Source organism: Furipterus horrens, unplaced genomic scaffold, assembly GCF_987537825.1.
Source record: "Furipterus horrens unplaced genomic scaffold, mFurHor1.1.pri manual_scaffold_15, whole genome shotgun sequence".
Lineage (NCBI taxonomy): Eukaryota > Metazoa > Chordata > Mammalia > Chiroptera > Furipteridae > Furipterus > Furipterus horrens.
Genome location: NW_028327185.1, coordinates 22,084,848 through 22,109,628, shown reverse-complemented (window position 1 = coordinate 22,109,628; position 24,781 = coordinate 22,084,848). Strand labels below are relative to the sequence as shown.

At 48.0% G+C, this 24,781-nt stretch overlaps 1 pseudogene; it reads left to right on the top strand.

Moving 5' to 3' along the window:
- The first annotated feature begins 1,123 nt into the window (after window positions 1-1,123).
- On the top strand, window positions 1,124-17,791 carry LOC149992517 (cell growth-regulating nucleolar protein pseudogene; annotated as a pseudogene).
- Window positions 17,792-24,781: the final 6,990 nt, after the last annotated feature.

Sequence of the window (24,781 nt, the reverse complement as noted above, 5' to 3'; positions counted from 1 at the left end):
TGTGACATTTTAAGTGGGGTAGCCAGGAGGTGAGTTGTGAGAAAAGATGGGAAGCAAGGAGGGAGAAAGCCATGGGCTCTCTGGTGGGAGAGCAATACAGGCGGAGCCAGCTGGAAGTGCAAAGGACCTGGGGCAGGAGAGCCTGCTCTGCTCGGGAGGAAAGCCTGGGGTGGATGCAAGAGAGGAGATGAGCTCAAAGAGGCCATGGGTGAGTGAGGGGTGCAGGGCCTTTTAGGTCATTGTAAGAAGGCAGGTGTTTACTCTGGGGCAGATGGAGACTCACTGTCCTACTGTGTTGGGACTAGACTGGGTGTTGTGGGTGAGGCTGAGAGGATGAGGATGGAGCAGGGAGACCACCTAGTAGGCTCTTGCTGTGATCCAGGTGACTTGCTTGGGATGATGGTAGTGGTGGTGGTGGAAGGTGGTCCAGTCCTGGATATATTTTGCAGGCGCAGCCAACAACATTTGCAGATGCACCAGGCGTGAGGAGTGACAGAAAGACAGAGGTATCAAGAATGAGTCCATAGCTTTGGCCTGAGGCACTGGAAAAGTTCAGGTGTCGATAGACTGCCTGAGCTGCTCATCTGGGAAGGGAAGGTCAGAACCTTAACTTGAGATGACAAGCGGCCATCCGAGGGGAGAGAAGGAGCAGGCAGTTTGTTCGATGGGTCTGGAGGTCAGCGAAGAGGTCTGGGTGGGACATAAACATTTGACGACCAGCAGCATAGAGGAGTATTGGAAATCATGATCCCACAAGAGGTTAGAGAAAGGCCAAGGTCTGAGACGTGCGCTCTGACACCAAGGGGGCTGAATCAGCAAAGCAGTCGGGAAAGCATGGCCAGAATAAGTCGGAGGACAGCCAGGCCTGTGACATCACTGGAGCCCAGGGAAGGGGTACGCTGAGGCGCGGAGTGGCCCACGCCCCACATGCTGCCACGTGCCCAAGAGAAGGGTAGCCTCAGGAATGACTGGGAGGTCTGGCCGTTTGGGACGTTGCGACCTTGGAGTGGTGAAGGAGGAAGGCTTGGGTGGGGTGAGTTCGAGACAGAGCCGGGGGAGAAGAGGCAGACGATGAATACTGACGCCCCTTTGGAGGAGTTTTATCATAAAGGGAGGGAGCGAAATGGAGCAGGAGCTGGAGGAGGAAGTGGGCCAACAGCTGGTTCCCGGGGATGGTGAGGAACCGCCATCTGACTTTGCAGGGCATGCTCTGGTAAACCCACTTTTGTACGAGGAAAGATTTTGTGATGGGCTTTGGGACCAAGACCTCAGGCCACCGAGAGGGGTGTGGGAACCCAATCCAGGTCTGTCTGATCCAACATTGTTCTGTCCACTAACAATGTTATAAATCTTGCTGGGTTTCTTCTCATAACCCTGTAACCCAGAAGTTCTACTCCTACGTAGATAATCAAAAGAAATGTATATTTATGTGCACCAAGAAATATCTAAAAGAATGTTCACTGTTACAGTATTCATCAAAGCACTAAGCTGGAAATAACCCAAATTTCCATCAGTAGTAAAATGGGAAAAGAATATGAGAATGAACTCATTATTTCTATCTGCAGCAGCGTGGGTGATAGCCCACAAATTATAAGGCTGAGTGAGGGAAGCCACACATAAACACAGCATACACTATATTATTCCATTTTTACCTAAGTTGAGAAACAGCCAATATAAACCAATGGTGATAGAAGCCAGAGGGTGTTTCCTTTGGGTGGTGGTGGCTGAGAGAGCGGGTGGGGAGGGCTTGGGTTGCTTGTAGTGTTCCATTGCTTCATCATTGAGATATACACTAAGAATTTCTGTATTTTCTGTGATATTTTAAAATGTAATCAATGTTTTCCATTTAGAAAAAAGAAATCTTCCTGTAACTGGAAGTCTGGAGCTTTGTTAGGAGTTTGACCTTCTGCCCTAAATGGCTTCTCTCTCTTCTAAATCTGTTGGAAGCTCTCCTCCTCCAGGAAGTCCCTCCAGACTGGCGTGGCTCAGTGCCAAGCCCCACAGAGCTGCCCGGGTCCCAGCCCACTGGTGGGTGTGTATCCTGCATGCACTGACATCACTTTCTGCACAGCTCAGTCTGCACTGAGAGCCCCTGGAGGGCAGGGAACACTCTGGCTATTTGCTATTTTCTTTATAGCTCGCGGAGATACATAGCCTGGGCCCCGCTGTCTCCTTCCCTTCCCTCCTACACACACACCTCCGTCTCACATTGTACTCAGGTTTTTGAGGTGTGTCTTGGGCTTTAAAATAGAAATCATCACCCAGAACTTCGGTTTCCTTGAGGAAAGACCTTGAAGGTAGGCAAGAAAGGGCTGAAATTGAGACCCACACCCGGGATGGGTGGGCTGTTATCGGTCAGGAGGTGCAAGAGGGAGTCCACAGGCTTCATGCCCTGTCTAGTTCAAAGTCATATGCGTTATCGATCTTGCGTTTGACTTCTTTCTCTTTCATTATTTTTCTTCTGAATTAATAAATGATGAGCTGTTTGCCTCGAAAGCAATTTCTCATAGTTTATTTGTCAAAAGTGTTTGAAGGTCAGAACGACGTAAACCATAATAAACTCATCTGTTAAAGGGACATATTCACTCCACAGGTGGCGAGTCTGAGCACCATGCAAGGTGACAGGCTCTTGTTGAGAGATGTTGGGTGATGTACCCCGATGTCAAACAAGAAACCAGAGGTGGGATGGAGAATCGAGAGGACAGAAGATTCTCCGACTTCAGCTGGATCTTCTCAAAAGCTCTTACGTGAGGAAAGTGGAGATCTGTGGAGGTCGGATCAATTTCTGCACCACCACGCCCCCAGCCTCTCTCCTGCCCTGGAATTCCTATTTTTCTCTTGTAATTTTTTTCTATATGCCTGTGATTAACCTTCTACTTAGTACAATATTTCGCCTGGAATGACTGGAAATGTAGCTTGGCTCCAATTTTAACATGAGATGCGTAGATGTGCTTTTCTCTAGAAGGTAATTGTAACGGGAAACTAAGGACAAAGACTCCAGCTTAAAGGTGACGGTTAAAGGAATAACACATGGGAAATTGCCTTCCGTATCTCACTCACTTTAAATACAATCTAATTAACTCTGCCGGGAAAATAATTGGCTCAGATCGGGTCGATCTGATTGAGGATTGAAGTAATCTTGCTTCAGTGGTATTTGTATTTGCATTCCATCTTGGGCGAAATTAGTGTGTGGCTTGAATCCTAACTACTTGCCCTGGGGACCAAAATAACACCAAGGCCCAACCAATGATATCAACCTACTTCTAACCCCCTTGTAAATGGGTGCATAGAGAGTTTTTCAAAAGTTTGTTTTTGTTAATAAGACAAGATGTTCATTCTTAAAAAAAAGATTTTATTTATTTTTAGAAAGAGAGGAAGAGAGGGATAAAGAAAGGGAGAGAAACATCAATGTGAGGTTGCCTCTTATGCGCCCTCAACTGGAGGCCTGGCCCGCAACCCAGGCTTGTGCCCTGACTGAGAATCAAACTGGTGACCCTTTGGTTCACAGGCTGGTGCTCAATCCATTGAGCCACACCAGCCAGGGCCGAAAAATTTACTTTAGATTGGTTGTTTGGAACTTGCATTATTTCCCTAAAGAAATAATATAATGCGTAGTGATTAACTTCGCTGGTCACAGTAATAATGACAGCAGGTAGCTAAGATAAAGCATGTATAGAGCCAGCCAGAATCATGGGTCCTGGGTGACAGGTGTCATCCTAGTTTAGGAGAAAGGAAGACAAGAAGATGCTGCTCCACCTCCAGGGACAGGAACTACCCTGTCAATGTCCAGACAGAGGACTGGCTAAGAGTGATGTTCAGGACAGGTGCTTACCTGGACAGGTTGCTGAGAGCTGGGTGTCCCGGCCTGGCCCCCTCCTATGGTTGCCGGGGGCTGAGACAGGCTAACATGGGGAGAGTTACTGAAATGAGCAGGATGAAATTCAGCCATGAAGACCAATAGTGGAGTTAGAGTCTGAGACCAGGGAAAATGCTGAAGCTGAATCTAGTAACTGTTAGGGTCAAAACCCCATAGGTGAGCAGGCAAATGGGAAGTGGGTTTCACACCGAGGGTCAGACAGGGTGAGGGTCGGGTCAGGGGAAGTTGGTAGAGGGGACTTGGTAGAGGGACCTCAGGCAGGAATGAAGATGATTTCTTTATTCCCTTCCATGTGAAGTCTTATTCTTTCCTTTTTAAAATCAAAGGCATTTGTCTTTCTGTGCTCCTCTCCCAGCTGTGGGTGACCCTTTCCACGGGCTCTGGGTGAAGTGAGTGACCTTTGTCTCTGGCACCCTCAGCCCCTTGGTTGCAACATCCTACTCAGGCCTCCCGCTTTCGCCACCCTGTTAGTGTAGACTGCAGGCTCTCAGTGCCAATGAACTTCATATTCTTGCGGAGGAAAGGACTTCCATTGGGAAAGCAATGACCAATCACTCCTGAAACCCTTCCAGAAGGGTCTGCATTCTAAGAGATGCTTGTTAGTCCAGAGAAATCCCTAGCTGGCGAGTTTCCGGCCCTATGAAGGGAAGGCAGCGAAGTGGACGGGAAGGTGTGCAGAGGGGAGAGGAGGAGGGTTTGTGGGAGGGAGGTGACTGCCCTTAGCTGCTCCTCTCTGAGTGGGTGCTGCCTGCCCCAGCTCCCCTTCCCCCAGTTCTCAGCCACAGGTTTCCTGAAAGCTCTGGATTTTCACTGCATGTACTACTGGTAGAGTAAGGACTGGATTCTGCTGAAGGAGTGGGAGGGCCGGGAACCTGCGCCTCCGCTAACACAATGCTCACCTGAAATCTATTGAGGGTCTGTCCTAGGTGCTCTCAGGGGCCGAGGACTGCTCTAAGTATTGTAATGCACAGCATTGCTTAGGCCTCACAGCAAACCCATGAAGAGGGTACTGCTGTCTCCCCTCATCTTACAGTGAGGAAACTGAGGCACAAAGTGATCAGGAAACTGAAACAGGACCATGTTGCTAAAACATGGCAGGGTCTGGATTTGAACCCAGTCTAGCGGACTCAGAGCCTACGCCCCTGACCTTGGCTGTCTGCTGCCTGTACAGCTAGAGCGAGGCAGCTCACAGTGCTTTTCAGCCAGGTGTGTCTGCCTTTTCCAGCCACAGTGATCTAGAAGCTGGGCTAAGGACACGAGGGTGTGGAAGAAGGGGCTGTGTGTGAAGTGAGAAGCAATTACAGAAGGAATGAGGCGCAGTTAATTAAGTTAATTACATTTGGTGACGTTAAGTTACACAGACTGGCCAAGAGGGTGGGTTGGGGAGTGGCTGGGCAGTCCGTTCTATAGGAGAAACACTGAGGACTCTCCCTGAGCAGAGCCTGGAAGAAGATTAAGAGGGGAAAGGCTTTGGCACTCAGACCAGATGGATCATAACTGAGCAGGAACGAGGTGGCGGATGAGGCATGAGGGGACAGGAGGAGGGAGGGAGAGTGGAGAGGCGGGCAGGACTGACTGCCGCATGCCTCCCTGGAAAGGTAAGTTTTCAGCAAAGGAAAGAGTCAGATGTTCATGGAAGCTGAGCATGGAAATGACTATGGTTGTTATTCCATGAGCAATCATTCTTATAATTGTGCCATGGCCCCTCCCACGTGCTGGCTCACGGGCTAGGTATTTTACGTGCATTTTTTCTAATTCTCAAAACCATTTTGGACTGATGCTGATACTTCCATTTTACCAACAGAGGGAATTAAGACCCCAAATGCTCAAGGGCCTGCCCAAGGACACAGTTAGTGAATTACAGACTGGGGCTCTGAAGTCAGAACTAGCCTGCTGCATTAGATACAGCACAGTCTAAGCTGCTGTAACAAAGATACCCTGAGAACAGTGAGCCATAAAAGGGAAGCTTTTTTTTTTCTCATTGAGGAGACCTGTGGTCAGAGGCCCAGGGAAGCGGGTGCTTCTGCTCTGCCATGTCTGTCATGCTGCTTTGTGATGTCTTAGGGTGCTGTCCCCATCTGCATGGTCAAAGCCGGGGTCCTTGTTAGATCTATGTTCTTGCAGGAAGAGACATCTCCGAGGCAGATGGCCTTATCCTGAATGAGGTGACCTTTAATAAGATTGTGGTGGCTCACACTCATTTGTCCAGACTTGGTCATAATTTCATGTCAGTCCCTTGGGCTGACTGGGGAGACTGGTCAGGTGGCCATGTGCCCAGACACAACCAGGGACTCTAGCATTAAAGGCAAAAGGCTTTGAAAGCCTTTGAAGTTTTGGCTGCATGCTATTGCTTCTGGTTTTACGGGTGATATTGACAGGTCCCGAGAGGGGCCATGACAGACACAGCACCGTGGCTGGCCCTGCAGTTACGAGAAGGACCCTGGAGAGGCAGAGCTGTGGCTTTGTTTGAGTTCCACAACAAGCAGGTGTCTGTCACTTGTGGAAGGTATTTTTCCATGACTTAGAGAGGTTCCTTGTTGTTCATGAGATATTTGGCTGCTAGGGAAGGCTCAAGAGGTTACCTTGGTGAAGATGGCAGAGGGAGAGTGATGTTCTCTAAATATTAACGCAATTCAGAGTTGCCTTGGAGAAAATGTAAGTACACAAAGTACAAGGAAGAAAATTTAAGTTGCCTGTTATTTTACCACCTAGAGAGAGGAGAGAGCCTTGATGGATGTGGTTGCAGACGTATAGATACAGATATAGAGAGCAACATTTGAAGCAGAACAAACTTGCAACTGGTGTGTTGTTTTTCTCCTACCTGAGCAGTTGCTTCTGGCCGTGAGAGAAAGAAAAGCTTCCTTTCCATCTTGTGCTCTGCATTGCAGACCCTTGTTGACTACACAGATCTGTGCACAGACATTCCACCTTCAGAGGCTGGACCAGGGCCCTGTACTCCCCAACCAGGCAGGGCCTGGGCCGGGAGGGGTGGGGAGCAGGGTGAACTGACAGTGATTTCCGAGGTTGAGCATCCTTGACTGTGCTCCTCCAGATTCGTGGAGTTTTGGGGCTGTCATTTCCAAGATGTTCTCATCCTGTGTCTCTAGGACCTAGGAAGCCACTGCCTGTTTAAACCAGCACAAGAGATGCAACCTAACATGCTGGGAATGGAGGGAGGAGTGGGGACAGGCCAAAGGTCACCTGGTCAGACTCCTACTCCCCATCCAGGGTAAGTAAAAGGGGGGAGTCTGCTTGTGGTCACGCAGAGGATGATGAACAGGTGGTCTCTTTACCCACAGCCGACCCACCATAGGAAAAGGAGAAAGAAATCCCCACCCCATCTGAGCTGAGGGCAGCCTCAATCCATGTTAGAGCAGCCCTGGTCTCTGCCCTCCCCTCCATGACCCATGCAGACAAGAGGGGCTAAGGTGGGGCCCAAGGCTTCAGTCCAGCTTCAGCAGGTTCTGTTCTTATTTTTAGGTGAACAGGTGACCTATTTCTTCCTCCTCAGTTCCTTGGGACACCCCACGGAGATAGGAAATCACCTGTCTTAAACTCTCCTGCACAATGGAATTAGCTCCCTTTCTGGACCGAGGCCAGGTGGTCCCAGGTGTGAAGTGGCCTTGGCCTGGGGTGGCTGACAGCTAACATTAACACTGCACAGCATGACATTTACCAATTTGCCCAAGATCATACAGCCAGGAAGGGGTGGAGCTGGAGTTTGAGCCTGGGCAACCTGTCTCTGACATCCATACTTTTAATCACCTCATTAAAAGTTCTGGATGCGGGTTCGTGTTCTTCAACCAACCAGCTCTGCAGCTTTGAGCAATTGATGTCTTCTTAGGTTTCATTTTTCAGGCATAAAATGAGGCTATTAAAGTTCCTTTTAGTTCTAACATCATGTAGTTTCCAAACTACACTGAAGGGAGGTCTTTCTCAGACCTGTGCTTCCCAGGTCTTTCCCTGCATTAGCTGTCACCATGAAAGCTGGCATTTAACTCCCCAAAAGCACAAAGAACACAATTTGTAGGGCAATGTTGCAATCAATCAAGCTGTCCTTTGCAGCAAAAGGTGCTTTGCCTCAGAAAAATGCTCCTTTCTCCTGCTTCGAATGCAGTTCCCCATGTGCTTGCCTTGTTTCTTTTCCTTGCCTCTGAAGTCCATATAATTAAATAACAAAACAAAACAAGGAGCTTTATTCAGTTGTGAGTAGCTTCTGTCTTCATTCAGAAAAAATGCTGAGCACACAAAAAGCTAGCAAAGTGCTTGTTTTTGCAATTTAGTGAAGCTAGATGTCTTTTCCATGAACATCCCTGGACTGAATGACACCGCCAGAAATGTAAGGATTTGGTTTTGATTGGAAAAAGCAGTCAGTGACCTAGAGCAAATGCAAGTTTTACTCTAGGCCCAAGAAATTTTGTGACTGAAAACCACCATTGAGGAGCAAGTTCAGCCTTCAGTTTCCCAGGCTGCTGCAGGGCTGGGGGTAGGGGATTGGAGCAAACAGAGTGAAGGAGGCTGTAACGGGCCTGAAGGAGACACGGTGCCGGGGTGGGGGTTGGGGGGCAGGAAATAAAAGTTGGGGAGATTTTGTAGACACAACCACCATAAAGCAGGAGAGCTCACAAGCCTCCAACGCCACCCCAACACCGTGACAAGGGAAAATTGAGGGACACTCCATTTGACAGCATTTATTTAATGTAAAAAATATCAGAGGGTCTTAGTGGACCACAAGTTCACAGAAGTGGTGATTTTTCAAGACAAAGAGTCTAGGGTCAGAAAGTTTCAAGTTGTTACCCAAAGTTACATAGGTTGGGCAAAGCCAGGCGTCCAAGTAGGACTTTGTCACTGTAAAGCCCATGTTCATTTCTCTGTACCTTAGGGTCCCAAACCTGGGGAATTTAAAAAAACATAGATTTTCAGACCCCATCCCTGACTTACTGAATTCAAAAATTCAGGACAGTAGCTTGGGAATCAATACTGTTAAAAGAGTATTAAAATGATATGATATTAGCAGTAGCTTCTAAATCTGGAGGTGGGGGATGGGGGAGTATGGGAAAAACAGTCATTATTTGTTGACAATGGCCAAAGCTGAGTGATGAGGTCATGGGGGTTACTTCTTGTATTCTCTCTGCTTTTATGTGTTTTTAATAATTCTGTAATAGAGCATTGAGAAAAAGGAAAACGATCAAACATTTGCAAGGTTGATCAGGTCGGAGAATCCTTTGTCTTACACAGTATTACACACTGGGTTTGTCCTCACCGATTTGGGAACAGGTATTAAGGGAGAGACTGAAGAAAAGTGTCTCATCTGAAGGGGACAGAGTTGTTATCTGCTCCCCAGACAACCAGCAGAGTCATCATCAACACATTTTATGCAACCTGGGAATCGAAGAGCCAGAAGAATCCTACAAAGCCGAATTCCACAAAGTCAAGTCCCGCAAAGCATTAAGTGTTGGGGTAGGAATTGCCCTTTTCCTGGGCTTGTTAAATAACCAGAAAAGGAGAGCTCACAAGACCTTAGCAAACCAGGTGTTGTCACTGCTCAGCACAACCAGCTCCACCTGCCTGACAGTGGAGGACAGTCAATGTGGCCACGTCACGAGGGACATGTTGGCCTGGGATAGAAAGTGTCCCACTGAGCCTCTGCCCTGGGTGCCTGGCACATCGTGGGGACAGGGAGGTGTGTTTACCTGGAGCCTGATCGTGTCGAGGGGTGGGGGCTGGTGGGCAGCCCTAGTGCAGCACTTAGACAGGCTGGCTCTGGGCCGCGCAGATGAGGCCCCAGTCTGCTTCGGTCACTGCTGCGGACAAGTCGTCAAACCTTTTGGAGCCTCTGCTTTCTTATTTGTAACAAAGAAAGTAATTATGGTGCAGGTGCCTTGGCTCAGGAGGTTGCTGTGGGGGTGCACAGGAGGTGTCAGCAGAGAACCTGCGGCAGGTGGAGCTGGGGTGGGGGTGGGGAGGCCTCTCCCTTCTCCCCGCCTCCCTGGAGCAGATGCCAGCGCTCTGCCCGCAGCCCTGGGCCTACCACATCAGGGTGCTCCAGCCACCAGCAACTCATCTCCCTGCCTGAGGCCTTTTCTGCTGCCACAGAAGGTCACTCTGCCCCCAGGTAAGGCAGGCCAGGGGCAGTCCACCCCAGGGTGTCTAATGCCACCCTCTCCTGACTCTCTGGCCATGGAGCTCCCGTCCCCCACAGGGCCTGGGTGACACTGTGTTGGCAGCAGCCTTCCCTGCCTGGCTCCCTTCACTGTCCCTCTAAGGATGCTTTCCTTCACCTCCCCAAGGAACAACTCAGCCCGAGTCCCTCCCCAGGGACTGCTTCTAGGGTGACCCAAAGCACGACACCGCCCCACCTGCCAGTTTTCCTTGTTCATTCACCCTCTCGGGTGCCTCGCTCACGCGGACCACAGGCCTCATGTCCTTTTCCTCCTTCCTCTGTGGTAGTGGCTGTAGTGAGCCTGCCACCAACAGCAGCTGTGGCCGGGCTGCAGTAGGCACAGGGCACTCCTGCCTGGTGAGACCTGCCCAGGACGCCCTCCCCAAGCTCCAAGGCCAGTGAGGTGCTCGCTGTGGTGCTGGTGGTGAGAGCCCCCTTCAGTCACCCCTGGCAGTAGCTGGCTGATACCACGCCCTCTCTGCTTTGTCCCTCAAGTTCCCAAATAAACCACCGGTACTTAAATCCTTGCCTTGGGGTTGAATTCTGGGAAGCACAGACTAAGACAGTTGGTGTCAGAAGTGGTCCAGGGAGCAGAGAGTTAGTCAGGGACCATTTGCTGGTCAGATGGCAGCAAGGATCTGGGTCTTGGAGGTGAGAGGCAGGGGTAACCCCTGGCATGCTCTGCATCACAATTATTGAGGCTCTTCTCCTGTGAATAAGTGGCAAGTGTGCTGCTTATTAAGCAACTTATGCTCAGCCTAGTACCGAACCCATGAACCAGATGGGTCTTCCACACCCTGCGCTGTGACACTCACTGCAGCCGGGACCCTAAACACCCATGTGTGCCCTTCCAGCAGCCCCAGTTAGGCTGTGGGAGGCCATGGGATGCTGGGGAAATGAGGCTGGAAGAGGAAGAAGGCACTCGCTCCTTCCTGCTGGCTCCCCATTATGGACCAGGTCACTCCTGCAACGGTTCTTCCCTCTGGTGAACTTGGTTCCAAGAGCAACGGTTGGTTCCGGTTACTGGTTTTCCCCGGAACCAGCTTCCCAGCAGCCCCTTCAGGGACACCAGTACCAGCTATCTGGTGCCTCTACTCAGACAAAGCTCTTCGTCATGTCCTCAGTTCTGGGATCTTAGATGCTCCTGCAATGACCACATCTGTGATACCTCATGAGGGTGGCTGGCAGACCTGGTTTGCCTGGGACTGAGGGACGTCCCAGACTGTGAGACCTCCAATACCAAAACTAGCATCATTCTAGACTATGAGGATGGTTGGTCTCCATGTTCCCTTTTTGCCTGTCCAGTTCCTTGGTACCTGGGTTTCAATTCTCTATATTCAAATCTCTGTACAAAAAAAACAAAAAACAAGAACAAAAAAATCTGGGGTGGTTTGTAACTTCTGACCAGACCTCCCCTGGTATAGGACGGGCTCTGTCCCAGACGTTAGAACGCATATTGGCTCACCTAGTGTCACCAGCATTTGAGAGTATGGCCGTGACAGCAATGACAAGAGCCAAGGGACAGGGGGATTGTTAGGCACATCGATGTCCTGAAGGAAGAACATGGCAGGCCCTGGTCAGACCACATCAGAGTAGGCACAGAATGAGAAGGCAGAGGCCTCTGTGGCAGCATGTAAAAGGACTGTCATCTGATGGAGCTGGGTGGCACAGCCTGCTGAAAATCGGGCGCAGGACCTGATCGAAGTGTAGCAGAGTCTGACTTGATGGCCCCAGCAAATATCCTATGCCAAAGGCAAGGGCCTGCTAAGGACGAGTGGGGCCTAAGGGCCTGGACTGGCGACACCTGCTAATGCACTTGGGAGCCTTCAGCCCGCAGGTGCCCTGGGACTCTGGGCCACAGAAGAGACCCACTCTGCCTTCTAAGGGACAGCTGCCTCCCCTTGTCCGCCAGGCCACGCAGAGGACATCTGTGTTTGCCTAGATTTTCTCCAGCCCTGAGAGCTTTTAGGCCAGGGGTTGGCCAACTTCTCTGTAAAGGGCAGAGAGCAAATGTTTTAAGTCTTGCGGGCCATGTGGTCTCTGTCCTAACTACTCAGCTCTTCCAGCGCATCACAGAAGCAGCACAGACAGTACGCAAGTGCTGGATTCCAACAAATGTTTTTCAAAAAAGAAATACATAGGCCGTAGTTTACCCATGGGCCATAGTTTGCCAGTTCCTGTTCCAGGGCCATTGAACCTCTCTACCGTGTGCCAGCATGATCCAGGAGGTCACATCTGGGAATGAGTCCTAAGAGCAGTGACTGTGAGTAAATTGTCAGGCTGAATAGGAGAGAGTTTATTGAGATGTGGTGCTCTCCTGTGACTCAGGATTGAGCATCCTGGCAAGGACCCTAGAGCCAGTCCTATCTGCTGCCGAGATGGTGCCCTGAAGCTGGAAAGTCATGGTGGTCTCGAGTAAATGAGACGTTTGTGCCAGAAATCATTGGTGGCAGAAGGGGTAGAAGGTTTGGTGAGGGAGGCATACAAAAATAGGCTTTTTATGTGAGATCAGAGAGTCTAGCAATTACCTGTCTCTGGGGAGCCCAGGGGGCAAGCTCTTCACTAGTGAATGAAGAACTATGCCAGGGAGAGGCCCCAGCATTGTTCCCGGTGATCGTCTTCCTAGGCTGCTGTGCGTCTGCGCTCCAAGTACTGGGGGTGACAGGCTTCAAGAAAAGCACAGCACAGTTGGCAGCACTCAACCATCTAAAGCAGGGTGGGCAGTTCATCGTCAGAGCAGAGAAGATGCCATGGCAATCCGGACCCTTATTTGCAGACAGCAGGGAGCAGTGACTAACAGACGGTCAGGCTGGAATGTGTTGCTTGAACTATGTAACCAGAGATCAGGAGCAGGTGAGCCAAAGGCGGATGGACGTCAGCTGCAGCAATGGAAAATCAGGGCCCTTCATCCAGGTTCTAGACCCAAGCCAGGTGTTAGAGCCAGAGCCAATCTACTGAAGGGCAGTCTGGGTGTTCTAGAGCAGCGATTTTCAACTGTTTTCATCTCCTGGCACATACAAACTAATTACTAAAATGCTGCGGCACACCAAAAAATAATACGCTTTTTGCTGATCTGACAAAAATAGGTTTAATTTAGATTGATTTATTAAAAAAAGAAAAGTAATTACCTACTCTTTTTGCTCCAAAGTGACTTTAAAAAATCAAGTGCCTATACTTACATGTAAGAATTTCTGGTCCCAGGAATTAACCAATCAGATACAACCTTATTATGTGATGTGACCCATAAAATGCAACTCTGTTATATGACCTATATATTTATGGTTGAAGACAGGGCGTTCTCACCAGATGGCTATTGTTGTTTTGGCTGTTGTCATTCTTTTACTTGACAGTCTAAGGGAGAAGAGGTCAGTGTCCCTGACTGAATAGTCAGATATCGCATGTTTTAAAAATTCTTGCAGCGCACTGGTTGAAAATTGCTATCCTAGAGGAATGAGCCTGCAATGTCACAGCAAGCATGGACAGCAGTGATTGTTCGTCTCATCTCTCATGGGAAGGACCTGTGACCATTCCCCCAGAGGAATGGACTCAGATGTCAGAAAAGCTGTGGGTAGAATATCTGAGCTGAAACCAAGACCATAGGACCTAAAATGCCACCCCAGCCCCCCTGGTGAGGTGGGGCAGTCCTCGCTCCAAACCCCTCTCACAGTGAGCCCAACGGATCCACGCCCCCACCTGCTAGTCATTTCTCTGGTTCCTGAGTTTAGAATTGGAAAGAACACACTCAAGAGTGGGAACCCTCTTCTGGGATAAGAGCCATAATGTGAAGAAAGGCTTGCTGACTATCACTCTTGAAACTTCCCCTTCAGCTAAGATGGAAAATGAGAAGTAATGTTTCATTCCAGGTTAGAATGCCATTTCAGAGACTTAAGGAAGACAGAGATTACTTGGTTGACCTATGGCACCAGTTCTTTGGTGAATTCAACAAAAGTTATCTTTTTGTATTTTATTTGGTTTTCTCACTGTTAGTGAGGTAATGGAACTCTTCCCAGCTCTCTTCATCCTGATAGAGATGTAGAGAGTAGATGTGGAAATTGTCGTAAGGTTTTTAACAACAACAAAAAAATGTAAGGCACCTTATAAGTTTGATACCGATCAAAAACTGAGTTATTGAAACCCTTCAAACATTTAAAATAAGGATTTATAAATTTAATACATTGCATTTCCTTTTTAAGGTACTTTAATTGTCTGCAGGATAAACCAAAACTTTCTGGGATTTTAAAGTAATTTTTATAAATCTAATTAATTATAATTATAAGCAGGATGAATCTAGAGCCTTTTAAATGTTCCTATACTATTTATAAACTTAGTAAATTTCAAATTAAAAACCACAAGTTTAAATCATTTAAATTACTTAAATTTAATACAGAATTACAAAGCTGGCCTATTACTTGCATAAGCCTTATCTCTGATGTGCTAAATATCAAGATAGAATACGTATGTCAAGAATTGTGGAGAGTCTGACATTTTAGCTTACTTCCAGACTAACAGGTTTGGTGAATTCTGGCAAAAGACACGAGACTCCTGGGTCAGAGACAAAGGGCTTGATTACTCACAGCAACAGTAACAGAGTATCAGCATTTACATCAGTTCCCCACCGGTGATGTGAAGACCGTCTGGTAACATCTGTATACACAGTGGGTTATAGAAGAAGAGACTGAACTAGGGAGCCTTTTCTAATGGGCAGCGAGTCTCCTTGGGCTGCAGGAAGAGGCAATCCTTCAGGTGCAGGCCCTAAGAGGCATAAGTAGTTATGGCAGCAGCCCCGTGCTGTGGCTGGAGTTGCGTAATTCCACCCTCCTCAGCAGAACTCCAGGCCCCTGGTTGGTGCCCCATCTGCAGTTGCTCTGCCCTGGAAGCCCCACTGCCACCCTAGATGGATTTCTGCCAGGGAAGCTGAGACCAACAAGACAAGGAGCCCACCCAGCACCCGAGTGTTCGCCTTTACTGAACAGAAGGCAGCCTGGTGGGAGGGGAGCTCTGCCTGCACCCAGAGCCATTCCGCAGGTGCCCCTCCCTCCCATCAGTGGCTCATGACTCTCTAGTAACACCAGCTGTGGAGGAATTGCGCTAATAATGGGAAATGGGTCAGGGAGAAGAGCCACCATGGTGGAATGGGGCTGACATTTTATAGGTTCATCGTTTTGATGGGACTGTGAGAAGGGATCACTGCCTCAAGGCAGCCTCTGGTTTGACCAGCTTGAAACAAGCAAGCTTTCTCCCCACTTCAAATTCTAAAATAATTATAGCCCAAGTGTAGAATCTTAGCCTTCAAGTCAGCTTGAAGGTCATTCCCAGCTGAAGAGTATTCCCCTCCCACGGCCACTGCAGTCTGTCTGCACTTCGGAATCACAGAGAACAGCATGAGCTGGTATCTCATTCCCCTCCCTTAAAGGCAAAGTAAAGCATGTCCCTGTGGAAAAGGAGTGTCGTTAATGGCAGGATAGCCTCCTGGCATAGAGTACGGGAAGGCTGGGCGGGCAGCGTCCTGTACTCCTCAGGAGCAGCAGGAAGATGGACTGCCTAAGCGGGGCTATTTCATGGAGTGACACTATCTGAGCCTGAGTGCCGTGATAATGTTGACCTTGAGAAGCTGGCTTGGTTTCAGAATGCACAGCAAACCAAGCTGCTTTTCCTTTGGGTTTATGATGATCCCTTTTACGACAAGAGCCCGTAGGTTCTTGGAGGCTGGACAGTAGGCATCGTTGATGAGGAGCCAAGAGACTTTGAGTTCTGTTTGTTTCTACCTCTCGCTGCCACCATCCTGAAACAAGTCACCCAATCTATTAGTTCTCCCAGGCATGTGCCCTGACTGGTGACCTTTCAGTTCGCAACTGCAGGATGACACCCAACCTACTGAGCCGCACTGGTCAGGGCTGTCTGTTTCTTTTTGCTGATGCATTCCGGCAGCCTAGAATGCGCCTGGCACATATCAAATATTCGGTAAATATTTGTAGGAAAATGAACAGTTCTGTGGGAGGTAAGGAAGGAGGCTTTTTCAAGAAAGAGAAAGAATCTAACAGTGTCAACACTTCCAAATGCTTCAGAGAGGTCAAGGTGAGAACAGGGATCAGGTGGCAGACACATAGTTGGAAGAGAACAGCATCAAGAGTCTATTTGGACTGGAAACAGATCATGAAGTGATTGAATGGTACTTAAGTGCAGGAAAAATAAGCATCAGCCACTCATTCAAGAAATGCACGGGTAAAGGACTGTAAATAATTTGGATGCTAACTTGGAGTGGGTACCAGATCAAGAAGAGAAATAATGTGTTGTGTTTTCAAAATTAATGTGCCTGTTTTAGAAAAGCCAAAAACAGAAATAAAATTTCTGACTCATCCCATCACCCAGATAAAATCACATCTAACTATATCTTGTGCTTTTTCCTAGGCCTGGGCATTTATAGCAGTTCTTTTGCTTGTGAGATTGTTCTTGGGAAAATGATATAGCTATGCACGCTATGATTACTTTTATTTATATGACTGCTTTGTAGCTTTATTTTTATGTAAAATTTTATTAGGAATCTTTTCATGTCTTCATATGTTTTTGCGTGATGTAATTTCTAGTGGTTGCACACATCATTTTATTCAATGAAGTGTATAACCAATTCTCTATACATTTATGTTTTATCTATTTCTTTGTTGTTATGAGCCACACTATGATAAGCATGATTTTTCCTTTTCTTTTTTTAAGTTAAGGAGCAAGTGGAGAGAGTCGAAGTTGAAGACATGGAGAAAATGGAAAGAACTTATGGGAAAAAGTTCTGAAGAACTCAGACCAGAGCCGCTGGCGGCCGCCGGCCGAGAGGACAAGACTTCCAGTCTCTGTTGGATAGAGGATATTAAATCATTTCGCCGAAGATGCTATTTTTTATGTGGGTGAGGATCAGAAGTTCGGCGGTGAAGGCTCCGAAGGGAGGACGCACAGAGGCGGCGTCAAACGCAGGCGTGGCTGCAGAAAATTAACGAATTAATAAAAAGACCCAGCGTCGGCCCCAGAGGGAGAGAACTTTGAGAGCAGGTTAGTGGTTCTGACAACATTCCCAGGAAAAAGGCAAAATTTCAGAACTGGAGGAAGAGCAGTTTAAAAGCTCACAATGAATCAATCCTGGGGCAGGTGTGGACTCTCTCTCCCGCAGCTTCCGGCAGTGAGCCGCGCGACCACGTGGCAAAGCCGCGTGCAGACGTCCCGCCGCGGCGGCCCCTCCCAAGCACGCGACCCGCGGAAGGACAAGCTGCGGTGAAGGAAAACGAGAGGGGGAGGAAGGGAGAGCGGCAGAGAACAGGAAAAAGAAAGGAAGGAGCTAAAGTGAGAAAACCGCCGAGAGAATGCAAACAGCCTGAAGCCCAAAAAGCGCGGAAGGAGGCCGGAGGCCGAGCAGGAGGCCGAGGCGCCGGGAGGCGCAAGCGGGAGCGCTCCGAAGTGGAAGCGGATTCTAAGAAGAAAAAGATCAAGTTCCCAGGACATTCTGTGGCGGAAAACCAGAAAACCACGAAGCTACTCCTGCGAAAGGTAAATTCAGCTGGAAGGGAACGATTAAAGCGGTTCTGAAGCGGGCCCCAGACAACGAAATGGCAATCAAAAAGCTACGAGAAAAGGTGTTAGCTCAGGACTGTGCTGCGACCAGTGACCATCACAGATCCGAGGAGGAGCCCCTGGCCACCTTCGATAAGAAAATCGGCAAGAACCCCGCCTTCAGGTTCCTAAAGGACAAGGTCAGGCTTTTGAAGTGAACGTTTTTATATTTATAGAGTCCGTTCTGTTGATTCTTCCTTTCACTGCTGTTTGTAAAACATGTAATGAATGATAACAACTCAGATTTTGCTTTCATAACCCTGTACTTTTAAGTTAATCTATTTTTGGTAGAACTTTTATGAGAAAATAAACTATATTGTCCAAAGAAAAAGAAAAAACTCAGACCAAGATGGGCTGAAAGGCGTGACTGCACATAAGACTTGATATCGGTGAGTTCAACCTGTCACCCCCCCTGGACCCACGGCCAGTATTAGTGTCACTAACGTGGACCATCTGACATGTGTGCCCTGTTGTGATATGACGGGAGTGCACAGCATCTCCTGTGGCTATGAGGCCAGGAGACCCTGAAGAGCGAATCAAGAGCACGGAGCCCCGGGCTCACCGAGGCAGGTTAGGGCCTAGGTCTTTGTGTTCCTACCAAGTTCCCAGGTGAGTCCGCTTCCACCAAAGTTTGAGAACTAATTAAGGCTCTTGAAACCTCTGGTCTGCAAGAAACGAGGGGCGTAGAAGCACAAGTTAAATGACATTGGGAGGGATCGAACAAATCCAGGAAGGAAGCCTTATAAAGCACCCGAAACATTTGCTGCCACCAGGTAATGGTGCGGGGACAGAAATGGGGGGTGTGGTAGCTGAGATTTAAAAATACTTCAGAGACCTAAGAATTAAATGCGAAGTGTGGCCCTTGTTGGAATTCTGTCTCTAGGAAACCAATTGTAAAAGACGTTTTGGGGGGATAACAAGGGAAATGTGGATGTAGACTGGTGTTAAATGATGTTAAAGGATCACTGTAATTTTGTGTAGTGTAGTATGGTGTTGTAGCTGTGTAGGAAAGTGTCTTTATATTTTAGAGTCAGCCCCAAAGGATTTCAAGTAAATGATATGTGATCGTTGCTTTAAACATTTCAACAAGGACACAGTGCACAGACAAATACGGGAAATGTTGAAGTCTAGCCCATGGGAGTATGGGGACTCACTTTAATATTGTCATTAACTTTTATATCTAGCTGATCCCTTTCATAGTAAAACGTAATGAAGACGTGAGAGACGAGCCTTGGTGAGTTGGAGGCCCAGTGTTCCTCAGCACACAGCACGAAGGGAGACCTGGAGATGATGCGCAGGTGGACGAGATGATGCGCAGGTGGACGAGGAGAGGATGCGCATGTGGACGACGAGATGATGCGCAGGTGGACGAGGAGAGGATGCGCAGGTGGACGAGGAGATGATGCGCATGTGGACGAGGAGACGAGGAGACTCAGGCAGCTGGGTTATCACTTAGGCCAAGAGGAGGAAGCAGAGAGCGGAGGCGGGGCCTGCTCTGAAGGAGATGTAGAAGAACTTCTATAGGTAAGGGGCCGTGGGGTGCTCATCTCCCGGAGGTGAGGAGCGGCGCCGAGGCCTACGCCATATGTGGGTGGGAGAGCGCCCTCCATCTGGAGCTGTGTCGCCAGGCTTGGAGCAGGTGGGGAAAAGCGGCCGTGAGGGCGGCAAATTGAGCCGGTCAAAGAGCAAAGGTGTCAGGGAGGGACTCCGTGGTTCTGTAGCCCGTTCTATGAGTTGTGACTGGGCTGTTTCACACCTAAGAGCCCTGCTCTGTGGGAGGGCTTGGGGGTGGGATTCTGTGAGGTGGCCGCGACAGGCCAGCAGGCTTGTGTGTCTGCATTTGTGGGCGTCAGTGGGTGGTTTTAAGTACCCTTCGTCCTGGAAAAAGCTGAGTTTGGTGCCTTTCAAGTCCTCCTGGCCCAGCCTTTCCGAAAGCCGAGAGACGTTATTTACCCAACATTGATCTAACAAATATTTAGTGAGCGCTGCCTTTCGGGTTGCACGGTGGTGGCAGTGCCTTTGAGGTTTTGCTTGATTAGCAAGGGGGACAGGCTGAGAATTGTCCCTCACAGCACATCCTGCACTAGAGAGGGGGTGCTGTAGTAGAGTCGCATTCATATTGTCCTTAAAGGTTCATAGGGCATAGACCTCGCTCTCAGATCTGATAAAAGTTATTGTTTTTCTTCTCCTCGGGAAAAATGTACGGATGCCCATAAACAAAAATGTGCATGAACTTGCAGAGAATTCACAAATTCCCTGAGGCTATTGTGGTCAAGGTTTTCACAAAACTGTTGTGGGAAGAGACAGAGGCCACGGGCTTGTGCTGGGAGACGGAGAAAACCTAGGGAGGGGTCTGCTGAGCCAGACTTTGGAGGATGATGCAGACTTACATTCCTGCTGAGCCCGTGGACAGGGACCTGGAAGAAAGGAGACCCCAGGAATGGGAGCCCTTGAGCCTAATTGGCCTCCGTCCCTCATGGCTTTAGGCTGGGAGTCTGCGGGGCATCCTGACATGATACAGCTCAGTGACGGTTGGGCTCTGGAGACCCCCGGGGTCCCCAATGGCAGTACGTGGCTTTCATAAGCTGACCGGATCACCTGGTGGAGACAGAGAGGCACTTGTGAGCGGTGTCTCCATGGGAGGGGTCCCTGCTGTGTGAGCACATTTGTTTTGATTTGGTTCTGAGGCTGTGGATTCACTGAACAGATGTGGCCTTTCAGTGGCTTCAGCTTTTTATTCCGCCATCAGACACAAAATTAGGGAGGCTCGGCTGATTGTCAGGCTGGTTTGGCTTTGATGAATGAAAATGAGGGTCTCGTAATGTCTCCCCCCCCCCCCCCGCAGCAGGTGGCTTGGATGTGGGGGCGGGAATGGCCATTGCCTGGTGAGTAGCTGCTCGTCTTTTCCCATCTTGATTCCTCTTGCTCATCACCCCACTGATAGCCACAGTCCCCTGGTGAGGAGAGAGGATGTTGGGTGACTGAGTCGTTCAGCTTTGGGCTCATCAGTGTTCAATAAGCCAAGGACCAGAGGCAGACAGATCGGACTCTACTTCCCCCATTGTTACAGGATGAGCTGCTGGCTCCGGGCGGGAATGCTGGAGCAGAGGTGTTCACATGAAAGATTGAAATCAGCTGGCAGATATTTCTTTCTCTTTTCAGCAAGCAAATTCTGTGTGTGTGCGTGCGTGTGTGCGTGCGTGTGTGTATGTGTGTGTGTGTGAGCGTGCGCCCAAGTACAAACACCCCTTATGATTTGACTTCTGATCTTGATGTTTTAAATAAGAAGCTTCAGGAATTTTTGTATAGGTGGCTTTCATAAATGATCACAGATAATCACACACATATTCCCATTGCACTTCGCAATTTCTAAAGTACTTCCGCAGCTGTGACTTCTAAGTACTTTCACAGCTGTGACTTTTATCACGGCCCCCCAAAGCAGCCAGAGCAGGCATTATAATAGCGCTATTTTGCAGAGGAGCGAACTGAGGTGCCTGGCTATCATTTGTCATTATCACGCTACTAAAAAACAGCATATACTGCTCGGGAACTGTTCTGCAATCTAAACTCTTTTTGAGAAAAGAGTTTCATCTTCTTTGCTGATCTGTGGTTTAGATACTTAATCTTCAAAATCAGAGTCTCTTACTATACAAACGGTCATTGGTTTTTATCTGGTCTGAGAATAAAAGAAGCTTAGGTCGTATTTTAAGGCATATCCCCAAATTAAGAAAGTAAAGATTATCACAGATACATATATATATATATATTATATATATATATATATATGTATATTGAGCTTGCACTACAAGCTAGACCGTTCTGTTCATTAACACATTCATTTAACGCTCATAGTGGCCCTGCTACCTATGGTTTACAAGCGACGAAGACGCTAAGTAACTTGCCCAAGGACAGACAGGTGATCTCAGGCGGTTTGAGTTCAGGGCCCAAGAGAGCCAGCGTTTGGGCTCACCAGACAAACCAATAATTCAGATGAGCAGGACAAAGAATAATCCACATTCTACTTAGGCCCTGGAGACCGGGTCAAAGTGTTTGGCCCATTTCTTTCTTTGAGAGTGGGTGGGGGTAGACTCCTATTTCCAATGGTGACAGGAAAGTTTGGAGAAACCTTTCTCGAAAGGCTGGAAAACTATGTATACATAATTTGAGGGCAATAGGGACCTACCAGAGCAGTAAAAAATTACTTGGTTAATTCAAAAGAAGGGAACCCAGAGGAGTGAGCAAGGCACTGAGAATCACTTTTGTGTGGGAACTCTGCAATTCCAAAAGAGGATGCTAAGAGTTGACCAGGGATTAAGATGGAAAAAGATATTCTGTGCAAACAGTAAGTTAAAAATGGTGAAAGTGGCTATATTAATATTAGAAAAATTAGATTTCAGGATAATGAATATTACCATGGCTATTCATACATACTCCCCACCTATTTTTTTCAGTGTCTGTAAGTTAGAGCCCAGAGGAAAACTCAAAGTTAAATAAGAAAAGTGTCCCAGACTTTTAAGGACCAAGAAATGATAGGCGGTAAGGATATTATTAAGACATTTATGTCATCGGGACAAGTAACTTTCCACGGTCTTCTGGGCCCAAACTGAGCTGCGTGACTTTCCAAAGTCCTCTCCTTGTCAAACTTGCTCAAGTCCTCTGCTGCGTGGCAGGGGGCCATGGGGCTCCTGAGACGGCAGAAGTGTTCTATAGTAGCCTGGGAAAGTTTGCCGTACAAAGGGCGGAAGTCGCTGGTCACAACTGAAGAAACAGAGCAGGCGCTGTGTGTCGCCTGTGAACACTCTACAAACTCAACTGCAGATATGGACCTGGGTAGTACAAATGGCAGGTCACACTGAGCCGGGATTTAGCAATGAAGTCATTACCCAAACAACGTTTGGAATGTAAGAGGATGGACAGAATTCCTCAGTGAGCTCTGGAATTCTCTTTAAGGACTAACATCAGAGCAAGTAAATAGAATATTGATATTATCTTGCCAAATTTATGTCCCCCTCCACACTTTTTTCCCTCCTTCTCCACCTCTCTCACTATCTCTGTCTTCCTTTACTCTCTCTTTTACATTTTATTTCTCTTTTTCTCCTTATCTTTCTTTCTCTTTATCTCGTAATTCCTAATTCTTTCTATGTTTATATTTCTGGCTTCCTCTTTAATCATCTTCTACCTCTTTTTACTGACTTTCACTTGCTCTAGGCATCTTTCTCTTTCTTTTATCATTTCTTCTCTTTTACTAGCACTTTCTCTGTGTCTCTTTGCTTTTCTCTCTCTCAGCCTCCTTCTTCCTGTTTTATGAGCTCCAGGGTCATGAGGAGGTCACATCAGAGCTACTATCCATCTTGGTCTCCCTTTGCTCACCTCTGCAGACACAGGAGCCTATAAAGCACTCACAGTCCCCTCTGGATCCTTTCTAAAAGACACATGGCAGCAGACACTAGGGGTGGGCCGTGGAGATAGGTGAGCGGGATGACGTCCATGTCTACAAGAGGTGGCATCACCTGACAGCAAGACGGATTTTGCTGTCAGGCTGCCAACCACTGCCTGGTGTTTTGTGGCTCGTAGATGTTGTACATAAGAGTGATGAGCTTATCCACCTTTATTGACGTCTGCACCACTGTGTCCCTGTGACATATGACCCAGGCAGAATGTGTGAGATGAGGCAAGTGGCTTTAACACCCTACCCTGGGCCAGGGCGAGCTAACACATTCCAGATCATAACCGAAGTCGCTTCGCTTAAATTTTTTCACATATTCATGTGCCTTCCTCTTAGTGATAGAAAAAGCAAAATAATCACTGAATCCGACTGCAGCACAGTTCATTAAAACAATTTTAGGAATCACTTAACCAATTAGCCAGCAAGAGGTCTTTTGAGTTAATGGCATGCCTGAACGATTTATGAGTTGGCAAAGTCTTGATTAAATTAATGAATCAGGAGTTAACTGTCTCAGCTGCCAGCCCTAGCTTGGATGATTGCTGCTGGCGTGTGAGACCGCTGACAGTCTGCGCCGAGAGTCAGAGATGATGTTCCTCTTGGTCAGAGACTCAGGCTGCCCATTAGAATAGGTGCTCCCGGAAATGGGCGCAGAAGCCGTCCGTGTTAGAGCAGAGTAGTCCATGACATTAGCACAGTAGGACGGGGCTCAGGGCTGACCAGCAGGGTCCACAGGGCAGACAGGGTAGGGTGGTGAAGAGGGAGCCTGGGGAAGGGAAGAGGGAAAGACTCGCAGCAACGACGGCAGCCATTTGTGAACACCATGCACCTGGTGTTTTCCACCTGTCTTCTCAGTCACTGCTCTCAAAAGTCCCAAGGAATGACTATTAATATTTTCCTGGCAGTTAAGAGAGCATGTCTTCAAGCCCCCCAGCCCCCTTGAAGGGCTTTACAAATGGGAGGAAAAAATAACTTGCGAGTTTTTGAAGAACTTGCCTAGGATCAAAGGTCTGGACAGCGACAGAGTCTGGCTTGAATACACCACCACACAGCCATCCTGCTTTCCTGGGGACAAACGGGAGAGGCCAGTGGGTGGAAAACCTCACCTGCCTCACAGTCTGCCAAGTACCAGCCCTGATTTATAGTCACAAAATGATTGCTCAGGGCCACGCTTCTATCGTTGGCTCCCCAGAGACTTAGCCGTGGTGAGGAACTTTGATGTAGATAAAGCTAAGGTTAAATTCTGCTTCTATGTGACCGAGCAATTCCACTTCTGGGAATTTATCTAAAGAAACTCAAAACACTAAGTCGAAAGGATATGTGCACCCCTATGTTCATTGCAGCATTATTTACAATTGTTAAGATATGGAAGCAGTCCAAGTGCCCATTGGTGGAAGAGTGGCTAAAACAGCTGTGGTGCATTTACACAATGGAGTACTATTCAGCCATCAAAAAGAAGAAAATCTTACTTTTTGCAACAGCATGGATGGACCTGGAGAACATTATGCTAAGTGCAATCAGCCAGTCAGATAAAGACAAATACCATGTAATTTCACTTACATGTGGAATCTAATGAACAAAATAACAAAACAGAAACAAACTTATAGCTGTCAGAGGGGAGGGATAGAGAGGGGACTGGTTGAAAAAGGTGAAGGGATTAAGCCAAATAAATAACTAATTAAATTCCACTTCTAGAATTTTCTGT